Below are 16,493 nucleotides of genomic sequence, written 5' to 3'. Positions count from 1 at the left end.
TAAATTTATTTTTTAAGGTTGAGCTTTCTTTGGTGATTATACATTCTTGTTATTCTGAATATATTAATTTCTCTTTGTTTTATGGAATTTATATGGGAGGCTTTATTTCTGTGAATTAATCTTGGTAATGTTCTGTGTAATAAAATAGTATGTGTTACATTGCAAACATTCATGACAAATTATGTCTTTTCAATTTTTTAACACTTCAAGAATCCTTCCTCTGTATAATCTTATGAATTTGTTTCATAGGGAAGTTTAAGACTGGTTATACTAGGTGTGCAAATATGAAACCGAAATTTTTATATAGAAAATACACGTATATTGTATGAAAATGATAAAAAATATTTTATTCGAAGTATTGTCCATCGCTACCTATACATTTTTCCCATCTCTCTGACAATTTATTAATGCCACACCAAAAAAACTGTTGCTCTTTTGAGGCAAACCAGTCATTGAGCCATTTTTGTATATTTTTATAAGAAATGAAGCACTGCTTAGCAAGTGCGTGTCCCATCGATGCAAATAAGTAGTAGTCAAACACAACCAAGTCTGGTGAGTAAGCCACATGCGAAAGTATTTCCCAACTGAACGCCTCAATCGTTTCCTTGACTGGTTTTGTTGTGTGCGATGGTGCATTATCATGAAGCAAAATTTGTGTTGCCTTTTTTTGATATTCTGGTCATTTTTCACGCAATGCATGATTCAAATCGATCATTTGTTATCAGTAGCATTCAGTATTAATGGTTTTGCCAGGTTTTAGCAACTCATAATAGATCACACCCTTCTGATCCCACCAAACACAGAGCATTATCTTCTTTCCATAGCGATTTGGCCTTGAAATCAATGACGATGGTTCACCTGGAGTTACCCATGATCTTTTACACTTAGGATTCTTGAAATATATCCTCTTTTCATCACCTTCATAATTCGATTGAGGAATGACTTTCTTTTGTACCTGGTGAGTAGCATTTCGCAAGTGGTTTTTCAGTTTTCTTGCTGTCTTTCATTCAGTTTATGTGGAACCTGTTCTCCCATCTTCTGCATCTTTCCCATGGCTTTCAAGTGTATGGCTTCTTATGTTAGATTTAATTGATCTACGAGTTGTTGTTGCATTTGAGCGTCATCCTCATCCAACAATGATTGCAATTTGCTGTCTTCAAACTTTTTCGATAGTCTTCCACGTTCTTCGTTTCTCACATCAAAATCGCCACTTTTGAATTTTTTTTCTAGACCACTCAAAGCACTGTGATTTACCAAGAGCATGCTCTCCATAAGCTTCAACAAGCATTTGATGCAATTCTGCAGCAGTTTTTTTTAAATGGTAACAGAAAATCAATGCTGTCCGCAAATTGTAGTTTGTAGGGACAAAACTCAATATTTCAACACCAATTAAAACTATGCTGTTGTATGAAACTTGTATTGTTGTGAGTTAGAAATCTTTGTTAGCTGTCAAAGAAAGAAAATGGCGCCAATGATGCCGTCTGATGATAACTACATTGACAGCTAGAGCCATCTACAGGCAAATCCCAGTTTCATATTTACACATCTGGTATATGAATATTAGTGAAAGCACTAATATTCATTTGCTGTACACAGAAAAAGTACATTGCACATGCATTAAATACACATGTGCAATTCAAAAAGTATTAATTATTTGAGGAAATTTTTTTTATTTCTTTAAGAGTGCAATTCAAAAATTAATTTTTGATGCAGTTTACAACTTAAGCAGTTGCCATAGCCTAGAACAAGTTGTATGTTATTTGAAGAAAAAAACTGTTATTTAGTATTCACTAACCATTTTAACATTTCATGTTTTAAATCAACAAAAGCCAATTTTCATGGGCTGAGTGTATGAAAGTTACTAGCTGCCAGGTATTGACTGTAGGGGGAGTATTATTTCCTATAATTACATTTGAATTGCTACAATGACCTTAGAGATGTCAGCCATGTGTTTTGTAAAATTATCATGGATGAACAAATATGCTTGTCAGTTTTCTTGGGAATTGATCTTAATTCACAATACCACCATTCTTAGGCTCAAATTATTTATGCTTGATTGTCAAAGAAAAGGGTTAGGAATACCTTTACAATAGAGGAAATGTCTGCACTTTTTGGGTATGGAGAATGGAATTGTTTCATTCAAATGAACTTGTTTTGTTTTTGGTGAAAAATGATCAACCCAACACGTGACTCCTGACTCAACGTTATCCAAAATTGCATGTTTTTCTCTATAACAGTGATCTAAAAATGAGAAAACTGCTTGAAAATGTTGCTCTTTATATTGATTTGACAATTATCAAGACAAATTTTCAAAAAAATTTACTCTCAAAAACTGTTTACAATTATTTAACATAAAATCTATAACTGCTATTTAAATAATATTTTTGTAAACAGTTAAAAAGTGTAACATAATTTTCCAGTTTATTTCAATGACTGTTAAGCATAATTCTTTATTTATATATAATTAAAGAGTTTATTTATAATTATACTTTGCAATATTCAGACCACTCTTGGATGATCCAGTATGTAGTTCTTTGCAAAATATGTAATTCCTTCACATCCATGTCCATTAACAAGTATTTTCATTTATGCGACAGTGTTGTCATTTATTTTCAAAGTTGGTAGCCTTTCCTGTCAGTGATTGTTGATATCTGGTTTCTGTTTTTCTAATCTCAAATAGTCAGTACTTTTTGTGATTGTCAGGCATTTTCACAATTTATTTAAAGTAATTAGTAATGAATTTCTGCAAGGATTAATTTTTCTTCATAAAAATGAGTCTGCTTGGAAATCTGGATACTGCTGTAACTTGTAAACTATACCATCTATTTGGATAACAAAACATCTTTGTATCTGGCTTGTTATTACTTATACTTGCATTTTATTATATTGCATATTATATTTTGAAAATTTGTCTTTATAATTCTTATTCAAAATATAAAAGGTTTTCATAGTTTAAAGAAATGCAACATTTTATTACTTGTGCTTCTCATGCAATAATGTCTGTGTTAAAAAAATTTCAAAGATATGAATGAAAGTATTGTCACTGACTTAGTTAAGAATATAGTCAAAGTGGAACTACTTTTTGATTATCCCTTCTGTTATAATACATAAATGTCACTGGAGAGTAAAATTAGATTATGTTATGTAATTTATTATTATCCATATCTACAATTATAGGTTGATACCTATAACTACAAGTATTGTTTTTGTAACCTAACTGTTGGGTCTGATAGTGTTAAATATACTTCATCCAACTAGACTTTGAACTACCAAACTAATTACAAGGGAAAAAGCAAAGATACAATTTTATATAAAATAAAGTAAAAAAGGATCAGAATTTAAGACCAAATCAAGACAAACACTGATAATCTCTGTTTGAGTACAATTATATAAAATTATATAAGATCCATTAGTTTTATGAGGAGTTAAAAAGTTTTATTTCTTACAGATGTTAAATTTTAAAAAAATACTAAATTAAATTTTTCTGTATAGAAATATACAAAAAAGTTCTTTTAATACTCTAATGTTATAAAATTCAAAATTATGATTAAATTAATTATACAAGTAGTAAGTACTAATTCTTGTAAATTAAATTTTTCTTGTATTATAATCATCATAAATATTTCTTATTTTTTATAAGAATTGCAATTTTTAAATAGATCATTTTAAAGGTGATTCTTTTTTTGTTGATATATCTAGTTAATTTCTATCAACAATTTTCAAAAAGAGCAGATTATAACTATGATTTCTGTTATTAATTCAGCTCTATGGCTAAAAAATGCTAATCTTCACAGAATCTCTTACTACCATTAACACTTACTGGTAGGTATTACATTTATTCAAGAAAATGTATTTCAGATCATTTTGCAATATATGTGGCTTATTAAAGTGAGCTAAATCTTATATTTAATAATTTATCAGTTATTATTAGTATTGATAACAATGGTCTACAACATTTTCAGAACATTTATGTTAGTGTTTATAAGTATTTTCATTGCGGACTGTTTGATATTAATAAGGCTTTAAATATAATTAGCTCAACATTTCAACATGTACTTGTTTGTTCAGATTTCATGAGTGCCTTACAGATGATAAGTGATATGTACTCCACCCTTACAGGCGATTAGTGACGTGTACACCCTGTTTGTGGGATTCAGTGTGTTATTTCATAAATGACTAGATGTAGCACAACAGTGAACTTCTGCTGAATCCCCAGACATGTAGGAATTTCAGGCAATGAGTGCACAGATAGTGCGGCAAAAGAGGCTTGTTTTCACCCTACTTTTACCAATTGTGTTGCTTCTAATGATCTTATCTGTTTCCTGAAGAGAGTAATTCACGATGATTAACAAAGTGAATGGGATGCTACTACTCTACTAACAATATACTTCATCCAAGCACACTGTGACACCATGGAGCTCCTCATACAGAAATAACTGTCAAGAGGAGGTAATTGTTTGCAGTTTACGAATAGAGCACACTAGACACACTGATGGATATCTGTTGATGTAAACAGACATACCTTTGTGCTCACTGCGATTGCCAACTAATGGTGCACCACATCCTTGTGGATTGTATCTGTTATGCGGTATTGCATCACAATTTCAACCTAGGGGCTAACATGTGAACTGTTCTAGGGGATAATGAAATGTTGCTATCTTATGTTTTATTATACCTTATATTTTATCTTATTTCTAAGGGCTGTTTGTGTATATTCAATTATTTGAATTACTGTAATGTGTTTCAGCTATTCATGCTATTTGCCATAAAGCAGTGTAATTTTATTATTTTAATTTAGATATATAATGTGATATCTTTCTTTTTTTATTACAACGAATATATTGTGTTTTTTTAGTTATATTTGTTTAAAAATCCTTGTTATGGCATATTTGACATATAATATAATTATATATTTTGTTTATATACTTATATATTAATAGTATAATTATGACAACTGCTATTTCTGTTATACAGAAATAGCAGTTGTTATATTACTGGGCTTTCTTCAAAAAATATTGTCTACCCAAATGTTCAAACAGCTATGAGACAATTCCTCATGGAGACAATTTACCTATTCTGACAGCCCCAGATTCCTGGCAGGAGATTTCAGTTTCAGAAGAGGATTGTTTGTTACAAACAGAAGAGGACTGTGACGTTACAAGCTCCAAGAGACGATGATTTTATACCAGAAAAATTAAATAGTGAACCGCATATTTAAAAAAAAATGGAACTTAACAATTTAGTTTGCGAGCTGTATTTAACAAAACAGCTAGCAAGCGGAACTTCTACCTTCCCACTTAAAGGAGTGTAATTTATTGATTAAGGATACTAATATTTCATATTTTAGAAACAAAAATAAAGACCTGATGAAATATTTTCCCTGTTGTGATATAGAAGGTTTGATGTCTGCACTGAGTATTGCTTATAATGCTGACGATTGGTGGTTATTCATTGATTCATCAAAAACAAGTTTAAAAGCAGTGTTACTACATAATTCAATCCTTCTGCCTCTGCAGTGCATGTTGTTGGAATGAAAGAGACATATGAAAGTATGTCATTCATTTTGAAACCAGTCAATTATGATGCTCACTTATCCATGACGATTTCAAAGTTATTGGTCTTCTTATTGGTGCAAGGTGGCTTTACAAAATACTGCTGTTACTTATGTTTGTCGGACAGTCGTACTAAAAGAGAATATTATGTAGTTAAAAAGTGGCCAAACACTTTCACTCCTGGACAATACAATATTAAATATGTTACTTTAGAACTCTCAGCATGATTTTTTTGGCCACATTTACATATAAAATCCATGTAATAGATACGTTATCCGATAGAAAGAACTCTTCTAGGTCAATGAGTAATCAGTAGTATCAAAATGGGAACTATATGTACAACTTTAGGTTGTGGTTACTGACTCTGAGTTAATTTGAATTAACAAATTTCATTAGACAATAGGTCTATATTATACAGGTTAATATTTAGGATGTTGATAATATCACCAGTGTTTTCATTTATTGAAGGAAAAATAAAGCTTGATGCTTGGACGAAACATCCGTATCGTCTGATTTCATGCCCCTCGTACGTTTGCACCTCGTTTTCTCTAACACACCCAGGGTGTACTAGTATTTCTAACGCTGTCTAGGTTCGCTATTACCGATTAGAATTCATTTATTTGAGCAGGTGAAGTACCCCGCATAAACATCCCTTTAAAGTAACGTATTTTATTTTTTCGCGACCGCAAACGTCCTTCTACATTTGTCAGTGAGCGTTCTAGTAGACTACGCTGTAATTCTATCGACTTCTTTGACGATGTCACTGTTTGTGGCCTGAACGGCGGGCCTTTTTTGTAATCCGCAACCGGTACGGCTCGAGGTAAACGTCTCCCCCCTTTCCTTATAGTTCTCCTTCGTATCCCTCTGAAGATTTCTTCAATCTTCCCCGTAACTTGCTTTTCGCTTTCATACCGTTCGTTAAGCGCTTTACCGTTCATGGCGGCCTTTTCTCCAACGCTAGAATCAAAGGCTGTCCCCCTCCGCCAACCTCTTTCCGCTTTTTCTTTACTGTCCTGTGCTCTTCGTCGAGATTCGCTGTACAGCTGTACGCTATATCGTGTGCCTTACAGGCTTTATCCTGCCTTTATCCCGGGATAACCTCTTTGCAATCTTTTTTCGAGTTTTGTTGCCGGTCCACAGTGTTGGTAGTTGGTAAGTGAGGTTCGAAGGAGTACGTCTACCGCTTGATTGAATACGATTCCTGCAACGTTGCTTACGACGCTACGTATTTTACCGGGAGACTCGCAACCAGACTTATTATGCCGCGTCCTGTTTTCTCACTGATCGATCGCTTGTTCGTTCGTCTCGTTTTATACTCGAACTACAATTTTTCTTTCGAACAGTACGTGTTTATATCTCGGTGTCTTTTTCGAGCGGAATTTTTTCAGTAGGGCGACGGTTTCATCTAATCTCTATTGAACGACAGGGTGTCCGTATTTTTACCGACAGATTGGATTTCTATATTTTTCCTAATCATACTTTTAATTCGAGTGATGACTTCGTCAAATTTCTGTTGAATGATAAAATGCTCAGCGTTATCAGATCGTCTTCTTCGTCCGAATGAGCTACGTTTTATAGCACGACCACCATTAAAATTGAAGGGTTTAGATTTGTGTTGCACTTCACATACTAAAACACCATGCTCTTCAGCAATATATTCGATGAAATAGATACAATCATCATGTTGATGAAATACATCTTGATAGCATCATCGTAATTTTCCGTACAAAGCGAAATTGCAGTGCCATTTTTCGCGGATGTCTATGTTATCCTCCTCAGTAGTCCTGAACGGGATCCTCACAGTGAATTCGATCTGACGTAATCTGTTGATCGGCATCGTTTTGAATGACGGGCCTTTTCTTTCTTTTTCCTGTTTAGCCTCCGGTAACTACCGTTTAGATAATTCTTCAGAGGATGAATGAGGATGATATGTATGAGTGTAGATGAAGTGTAGTCTGTACATTCTCAGTTCGACCATTCCTGAGATGTGTGGTTAATTGAAACCCAACCACCAAAGAACACCGGTATCCACGATCTAGTATTCAAATCCATGTAAAAATAACTGGGTTTACTAGGACTTGGACGCTGTAACTCTCGACTTCCAAAATCAGCTGATTTGGGAAGACGCGTTAACCACTAGACCAACCCGGTGGGTTCGAATGACGGACCTGCAGTGCGCTTTCTCCTTTTATCAGTCGTCGCTCCTTCAACTCTTCGATTATCGAAACGATCGCGTTATCGTAGGCTATGTTGCCGGACTTCTTCGATGCACTCAACAGTTTTAATCTCTCGTAGATTTCGTTGGGGGTCGTCGAAATAAGCGTATTCAACTTTACGATCGTTGTTTAGAAGTCATCGCATCGTGCTAAGGACTAAACATTCTCCCCGTTTTTTGACGCGCCGGGCAGAAAAAGCTTGCTTATTATCTCAAGTACTTGCGTCCTGGGTTGGTCTTCACCCGTTCCAATGCAGAGTTTTTTCTTCTGTGCGGATTTATTGCGCGATCAGAATCTTTTTTATATTCTTTCAACTCTTCTTCCGAATAAAACTTGAGTTGTTTCATGAAGAGCACTTCGAACAGTTGTCCATATTGTTTTATTGTTTGATGGCGTCGAGCATGTACTCTTGCTCCAACCCTTAATGGAGGCTCGTTTTGATCGTTATGCGCGCTTTCATCTTCCAGTTGGGCGTCTTCAGCAGCTGGAGACAAGGTTTCGTACAATTCGGATTCGATTCCCGGTTTCGCCTCACGCTCTTCAACCCGCTCGGCTCGCCGGTGGTGGCGTAAGGAATGAACCTCTAGGCCGTATGCCGTCGCCCCACTTCCGTCATCTCATTGTTGGCCGTATCAGGTGGTGGGACCAGTCCTGGAGGAAGTGGGCCGGACGTATCCATCTTTCGGTGCAAATCGCTGAACGGTCGTTTACACCCCGGCCCGATTTCTCCAAAAGAGCGTTCGCTCACCGAACCATCGTCGACGTAGGAGCATTTACCGTATTCCTTCCGGTCTTCTTCAGTCAATTGATCGCTCATGTCGAAATTCTTTTCGAAATCTCGATTCTCTGGTTCCTCTTTTTCCTCAACTCTTTGGCGGTCAACAGCGGCGGCGGCGACATGGGAGATTTTTCTTCGACCGTTTGACCACTCTCTTTAGCCCGATTTGTTCGGCGAGTTTAATCAGGAGTTCCGTAAGAGGTTCTAGTCTCGCTGGAGCTTCAGATTGGAGGTTGGTATGTTTTCTTTTAATACTCCAGTGGCTCTCGACGAATTTCTGCGCTGATTCGGTCGTGGTCCTCCAAGCTAGCCATTTACGTTTTTTCTGAACACCGCAATCATCCGCTCCGCTTTAAGTACATTTTAATATCTTGCGTGCTTTTATATGTTTTTTCGGGCTTTTCACGCTATCCTATACGCTTTTGGAGAACCAAAAGAGAACAAAAGTTTTGGAGAACCAAAAGCAATTCTAGCTTAAAGTGGTCCATTTAATACTAGCTCAGTTTTCTAATGGAAATATCAAAATTAAACCTATAACCTATAACCTTTTTTGATATCCCTTTCTGTGTCGATCACTAAGAATCCATTTCTTGTTTGATTCCAAGCCTCATTGGATATTTCTTTAAATCTATCAAACATCATATCTGGTGTCGCATGATCATAGTATGTACGGTTTCTTTCATCCTGACAAAAAACCATAAAAATTAGCATTATCATGGATCAGTTGTTTAGGAAAGATCATTTGTTTATCATGTAAAAAGGTTTGTGTTATTGTGCTCCCCCATGGTGAAATATTTATCCGCTTCTGTGAGTATTAGCCAGCCAAAATAATATTTATCAAAGAACTCTACATCGTTTGTTCCACAACAAACTTAACTTTCAAATTTTTCTTTTAGTTTCTCATCCGATACAAGTGAAAAACTAAAGGAGACAGGATATATCCTTGACTTACTCCTTTCTGTACTGCAGCTGTTGTCTTTCTTCATTTTCAGCTTTATTGTAGCTACTGATTCTTGTACAAATTAAAAACAACTTTTCTTTCTTTATACTTCATAACTCTTTTTCTTAAAATTTAAAAAACTATTCCATTCTACATATTTTCTTTATTTAATTTTATATCCATTCAGCTGGAATTAGGCCAGAGTGATTTGATGAGATCCTTTTCCTGATTACTACTTACTTAAGCATAATATATGAATATTTGTATCATGTGTTTCACTGGAATCTTGCGGCTGAAACACTCGCACATGGGCGCGCGCGCGCGCGCACACACATAACCATATCACCAAAGAAGTCAAAGGAGGTGCAGTGTGACTACATGAACATGCTGGCAATGATTCTACATTATCAAAGCTTTTACAAGATCTACAAAATTTATGGAGCTTTTTCTTGAACCTGCCTTCTAAAATTAATCTGAGGGCTAAATTTGCTTCTTATCTTTGCATGCTTTTTATGAAACCAAATTGGCCTTTATCAGTGCACCTTTTACCTCTTGTTATATATTCTGTATGTTATTCTAGTAGGAAATACGAGATGTTAAATCTGTAATAAAAATAAACTCATTTATTTACACCTACTTTCTTTCATTTAAGAAAATTGTTTTTGTTAAAATCTGAAGGTAATTTGGGGCCTATTCCTCTACTTTTCCAGACTGCACATTAGTTCAGATGCTGTATCATAAATTCCTACACTTTAATCTTATTTAAAGATCCATCTATATATAATATTTTATCTTAAGTTTTGATTGTTCAGTAGAAATGGCTGCTTAAAATGTAGTAAAACCTGTACTCTTGACATATCATTTGATCTTTCCTTCAGTTTCAGCAGATTTTCAATCGAAATAGGAGCAATGAATGAACCATTAATGTTAGCAGTTTTTTTATTATTTCATTAAGTTGAAAAAACTTAATTATACAATGAAGTAGATCATAAGAGGGTGGTTATTAAATAGTATATTTACTCTCACATTAATTTGCTTTGTGAGTTGCATCATGAACTCATCAAGTAGTATAGTTAGTTATTCATGAATGAATTCCAAAACTTTTTCAAAAATTCCAAAGACACTAGAAGCGCTACCTTCCTCCTTTCACCAGGAGTGACTTCCAACTTCATAAAAAAAAGTAGGACTTCTAGATAAAAGAAAAGTAAAGGACCAGTTAAACTAGACTACATTATCCTTTACGTTTTTTTATATAAGAATAATATATTTTATGCGAACGTTTAAAGTTTGAATTTGCGGCTAATTTCACTTTAAGATTTCTAAAATATTGAAAATACTACAAGTATCATGAGTTCTGAATTTAATTTCAAAAGAGTACTGAGTAACATTCCAAAAACTTGTAATTCTGAAAAGTTTTTAGGGCAATACTATGGCATTATTGGTAAATAAATAATTAAAATATTTCTTTTTCAAAATTTTATTAGTAATTAGGATTAAAAAAAAAATTTTTGTTTTTTGTCGTAGTAGAACATTTATTCCCCAAAGAAAACAAACAAAAGAAATGAGTTTATAAATTTTGTAAAACCATCAGTGAATAATAGTGGAATCATCAGCAAATATTAGCAATATGGAAATAAAATAAAATATCTACTAAAGAAAATCAAATGTTAAAGGTAAATCAAATAATAAAAGTAAAATTGATAGTTATGTAACATCTTACATTAGTTCAGCGGTTCCAAAACTTTTCTGAGTCATGGTGCCCTTTTTCAATCCAAATTTTTCCATGGCGCCTTATTCTAAGTAAAAGTATGACTACTCTTAATGAAGAGATAAAAATAAATTAAACCCGTGTACCTTCATTATTTTTTTACTTTATTAACATTACATTAATAATTATAAATGTCTTAGTTCAATTAATTATGAAGCTTTTACAATACTTTGCGGCGCCCCTGTGCCGAGGCTGTGGATCCCTGGGGAGCTGCAGCGCACAGTTTAGGAATCACTGCATTAGGTAATTACTTAGAATTTACTTTATGTCATAATCTGAATAAAAGCTGGGTCACATTTGTAAAACTGACAGTAATGTTTATCATTTAGGTTTTGTCTCAAATTGTCATAAGTGGAAGCTGCAGAAATGGATCAAAGGGAATCCATGAAGTAACTCTACAATTTGCCATCAAGAAGAGGCAGCAGTTGAAACTTAATAGTATGATTCCCTATGGTCCCTTAAATTTATAACTAAAATTTTTAGTCAAGGCTTCCATTTCCACCTAGAACATTGATTAGTTTCTTTGTAAAGAGATTTTAGTTGAATTTATGATTGTGCAAATTATTAAAAATATATTTTAAAAATTATCTAATCAAAATTCAGTTGGTAATGCTTTTGATTTTTGCTCAGCTAAATGAAGTATTTCAGTAACCATCTTGCTGTCTCCTCTTTGCACTGAAGTTTGAAAAACAGAGAAAGATGATCGGGGGAGTGTAGATGTTTTATCTTCCCTCATAATGGTGTGGATAGAATGGAGGGGCAAGGAACAACAATGCCTCTGATAAATGCTGGTCTTGTTCATAAGCATCATATTTCTCCTCTAGTAGTGGATAACAAAAGTTTATTTAAATTGAATTATAAATGAGATATGTGTTACATTTTATTGATATATATTACTAGTAAGCCTTTTTTTTCTTTTTTTTGGAAAAGTGAGCAACATTGGATTGAAATTACCAAAGGATTTGAAAGAAAACAGCAGTTTCCTCATTGTTTCTGCAAATTTGATGGTAAACCCTAGAGAATTCTATGTCCAGAAGGTAATGTAAATCTTTCTATTTTAATTACAAAAACACTCGCAGCATTGTACTTATGACTGTTGCTAATGCAAACTATGAGTACAAATAGAGGAACTTTTGATGGAGCAGTAATTTCTGATGTAGGGTTAATTACAAATACAAAGTTGTTTGAGAGACTTATCAATGGGGTGATTCCAAAACAAGAGTAAAGTTTTAAACATTGAAAAATGTCTGCAGTCTGTTTTTGTAGGTGAAAACAGACTGCATTCAGGCTAAAGGCTTCATTAAAAAACGATAGATATTTATCGTTGAAATTTTGATGTTTCGTAATTTTTAACCTGTCTATAATAAATATTTCAAACATCTTGGTGAAAAAATAAAATGCAGATTATTAATTAATGAATTTAAACATTAATTAAAATATGTGCTTACATAAATATGTAAACAAAAGTAAAGCAACAAAAAGAAACAAAGCTATTGATGCAAACAATTTGCATTGCTCACTCCACTTGAGATGTGGTTAAAGAATGTGATGTCAGACAAAATGAAAGTTCTTACTTACAATCAGTTATAATTGATGTTTTACAAAAAAAAAAAACTTTACCTCAGCAGATCAGTTGGAAGGAGAACATTTTGAAATCATATTTTGAAAGTAAATATCTCAGAAGTCTTAAAAATTTATAGTTACAGAAGCATTTGTTTCTAGTGAAAGGTCGAAGCTGCTAACAATTATTGACCAAAGCAAAAAGCAGAGGACCCAAATTAGAGCTGAGGAATACCAGATGGAATGATATACATACCAGAAATCCTACCCAACATCTTAACTTCTAAGCTCAGATGACTTTAACCAACTACCTAATATACCTTTGATACTAGAAAAAGAAAGCTTTTGTAAAAGTAAGTTAACAGTTAGTTTGTCAAAATTCTTCTTAAAGTAAAAATACACAACATTAATCTGTAGCCCACTTTCAACCTCAGGGTTCATGCAAGATATTGTTTTATTAAGAAGAATTAGGGTAGGCCTCATAGACACAAATTCATGCTGATAAGGCAAACCACATGACACATGACAAAAGTAGAATATAAATCCTGTATCATTTTTTCAAGGACTTTAAAAACCATTCTCAACATTATTATGAACCTTTAATTAGTAATTAAATGGAGAATCCATTCCTTTTGAATCCTTTTCCATTCCATTCCTTTTTTGAATCAGGAGACACCAGAGCTTCTTTCCAACAACTAGGAAACATTCTACTGAGAGATGTAAATTGAACACTTTTGCAATACAACAATTTATAATTTTTATTTTATAATTCAACGATCTTTGAATAGAGGAACTGTCAAATCAAGATGGTATCATCTGTAAAAGGAATTATTACAAAATGTGTTTTATGAAATTAATTTAAGGTCATTAATATACAAATATGATAGGAAGAGAGGGTAAATGATATAATTGATAAACTGTCCTGTAGTAAAATTTGTGATAATGACTAGTTTTAATTCTAAATTAATTGATCAAAATTCAGATATATTTTATAGATATACTTTGTAGATAAATATACAAATTGGTATATTTTATAAATATTTACGTATTACAATTAATGTGGTATATTATTATTATTATCTTTTATGACCTCATAGGATCACTAGTCAGTCCATCACCCAAGACAGATAAAGATAGGTAAATATAGATATTTATGTATTATAATTAATACGTTATATTATTATCTTTTATGACGCATAGGATCACTTTAGTCAGTCCATTCCAAGTCTTTTGATGGGACTGTTGGGGCTTTGCGGTCCTCCCAGTACTTTTTCATACATTTTGATCTTTCTAGTGCCCTTTCTAGTGTGAAAATGTTGAAGTGTTGAAAATGTTTGTGTTGTGAGTTTTTTCTTGTGAGTATGAAGCAAGTATTTTTGTTCTTGATTTTCTTGTTTAGTTTTACCTATGTGCAGTGTCTTCTAGTGTAAGATCAATTTCCTTCAGATCCTCTCTTATTTCTCTTATCCATATGCATCCTGTGTTGATGAGTCAAGATTGTATTGTAGTAGCTGTTTCAGAAGTCTTGAATTTAGCATCGTCATGATATGTCCAAAGAGTCCTAGTTTCCTCTTATGCATAGTATCAGTGATAGATGCTAACTCTTTGTATATGACTTTCAGGCATAATCCACCACTGCTCATCTTTCTGGTACTTTTTATTGATGCAGGTTCTTCCAATTCTTGTTTTGATTTTCTGGAGTCTGTCTGTCTTTGTTCGTTCAGGTGGAAGAGTGTCCTACTGTATAAGTGGATTCTGGTTTTAAAACTGTGTTGTAGTATCTTATTTTTGTATTTATTGATATGAATTTTTTATTATAAGTGTACTAGGTTAATTATTGAGTTTTAGCTAGTACTGTTTCTTCTTATTTAGACTGAGAGGTTTTTTGTTTAGTTTATTTGTTATTATTTATCAGAGATATTTAAATTGGGCTACTATTTTGATTTTATTACCGTTTATTTCTATTAATTGTGTTGGTTTGTGGGCCATAATTTCTGTCTTTTTGAATGACATTTTGAAGCCAGCTTTATTTGCAATATTTTGCAGTTCTAATATCTGTGATCTAGCTTCATCTATATAATTTGCCAGCAATACCAAGTTGTCGGTGAAACAAGACAGTTTGATATGATTTTTTTGGCCTATTTTTACTTTTTGGAGCATTTTTTGAGCCATTTCCTAATTATCATTTCTAGAACGCGGTTGAATAACAGCGATGAGATCCCATCCCTTGGCGCAGTTCTATTTTGATCTCAAATGGTTCTGAGAGCTCGCCTCTGAATTTTACTTTTGACTTAATGTTTGTGAGGGTCAGTTTTATCATGTTTATTAATCTGTTATGTAGTCAGAGATATCTTAGAATTTTTATTAGGGATTCTCTGTGGATGCAGTCATAAATAATAACATATATAATATGTTATATAGTATTTATTATTAAAAAAAAATATTCAAGCAAGATTTAAATTAATTAAAATTCTGTAATAATTACTACATTCTATGTAAAAAAACTTGTCAAGGTATTTCAAAAGTTAATACATAGCAGCTGAGCACAGTACAATATTAAACACTTCTTTGTAAAATTTAGCTGGTTAACTATTAAAGCTTTTAATATAATTTTACTGACTTTTTTATTTACAATTTCATCTTTTCAAAAATAAATTAACTGAACCTCACCACAAAATTTCATACTGTTATGTCAAACTGTTTTGCATAATTGGATTACATTAAGTAGAGAGTTATGTAATCCAATCTTAATCTCATGTTATGGAATAACATTTGAATAGATCCCATGCTATTTAGTGAATGAAATTCAATGGTACTTCTTTTTATACATATATTTTATTATTATAAAAAAATCTACTCATTTAAAAAAAAATCTAGAAAATACTTTGAATAATTTTTTTTTCATTCATCTATTCATCCACTCCTTTATTCAAATGTATATTTCCCTTTTCATATTTTATTCAAACTGTCTTCACTTTTATTACTGCTTATTATTATTATTTTTATTATTATTACTACTATGGAATTATGTTTTTTGTAGTTAGTTATCTCTCCCTATTTTATAGTTTACGAGTACTGATGGAAGTTTGCTCTATTGAAATATTATATATATCTCATTTCTTTTTAAAACAGAAATACAGTAGTGAAAAGTGTAATAATTCTAGTGCAGTATTCAAATTACATATAAATAAGTAGTCAGCTTATTCTTAAATAGTTCTTCTTTTTTTTAAACAGATTACAATTTATTATTATTGTTATTAAATATGGTGCAAATAAGGTAAAGCTAAAGAATTATTTGTTGTTTTAAATTATGGTGTGTGTGTGTGTGTGTGTGTGTGTGTGTGTGTGTGTGTGTGTGTGTGTGTGTGTGTGTGTGTGTGTGTGTGTGTGTGTGTGTGTGTGTGTGTGTGCGTGTGCGTGTGCATGCGTGTGTGTGGGTTTTGTGTAAAAATAAGGTATGTCTAATGTAGCTGATCATCTGTTAGAATGCAAACATAGTTACAGATTGCAAAAACAATCTGTAAAACAATGTGATAAAAAAATGAATATACTCAAGAAATACTACATTTATAAATATAAACAAAAATATAAAATGATGAACCTCCAGATCACATTCAAGGATGATAATTTAAGGGGACCAGTTGGTCCTGTACTTGCAGTGTTAATAAAAATTCCTTTT

Source organism: Lycorma delicatula, chromosome 9 (genome assembly GCF_047948215.1).
Source record: "Lycorma delicatula isolate Av1 chromosome 9, ASM4794821v1, whole genome shotgun sequence".
NCBI classification, from domain to species: domain Eukaryota; kingdom Metazoa; phylum Arthropoda; class Insecta; order Hemiptera; family Fulgoridae; genus Lycorma; species Lycorma delicatula.
The sequence above is the reverse complement of the archived record's forward strand: the minus strand, read 5'-3'. Positions refer to the sequence as shown.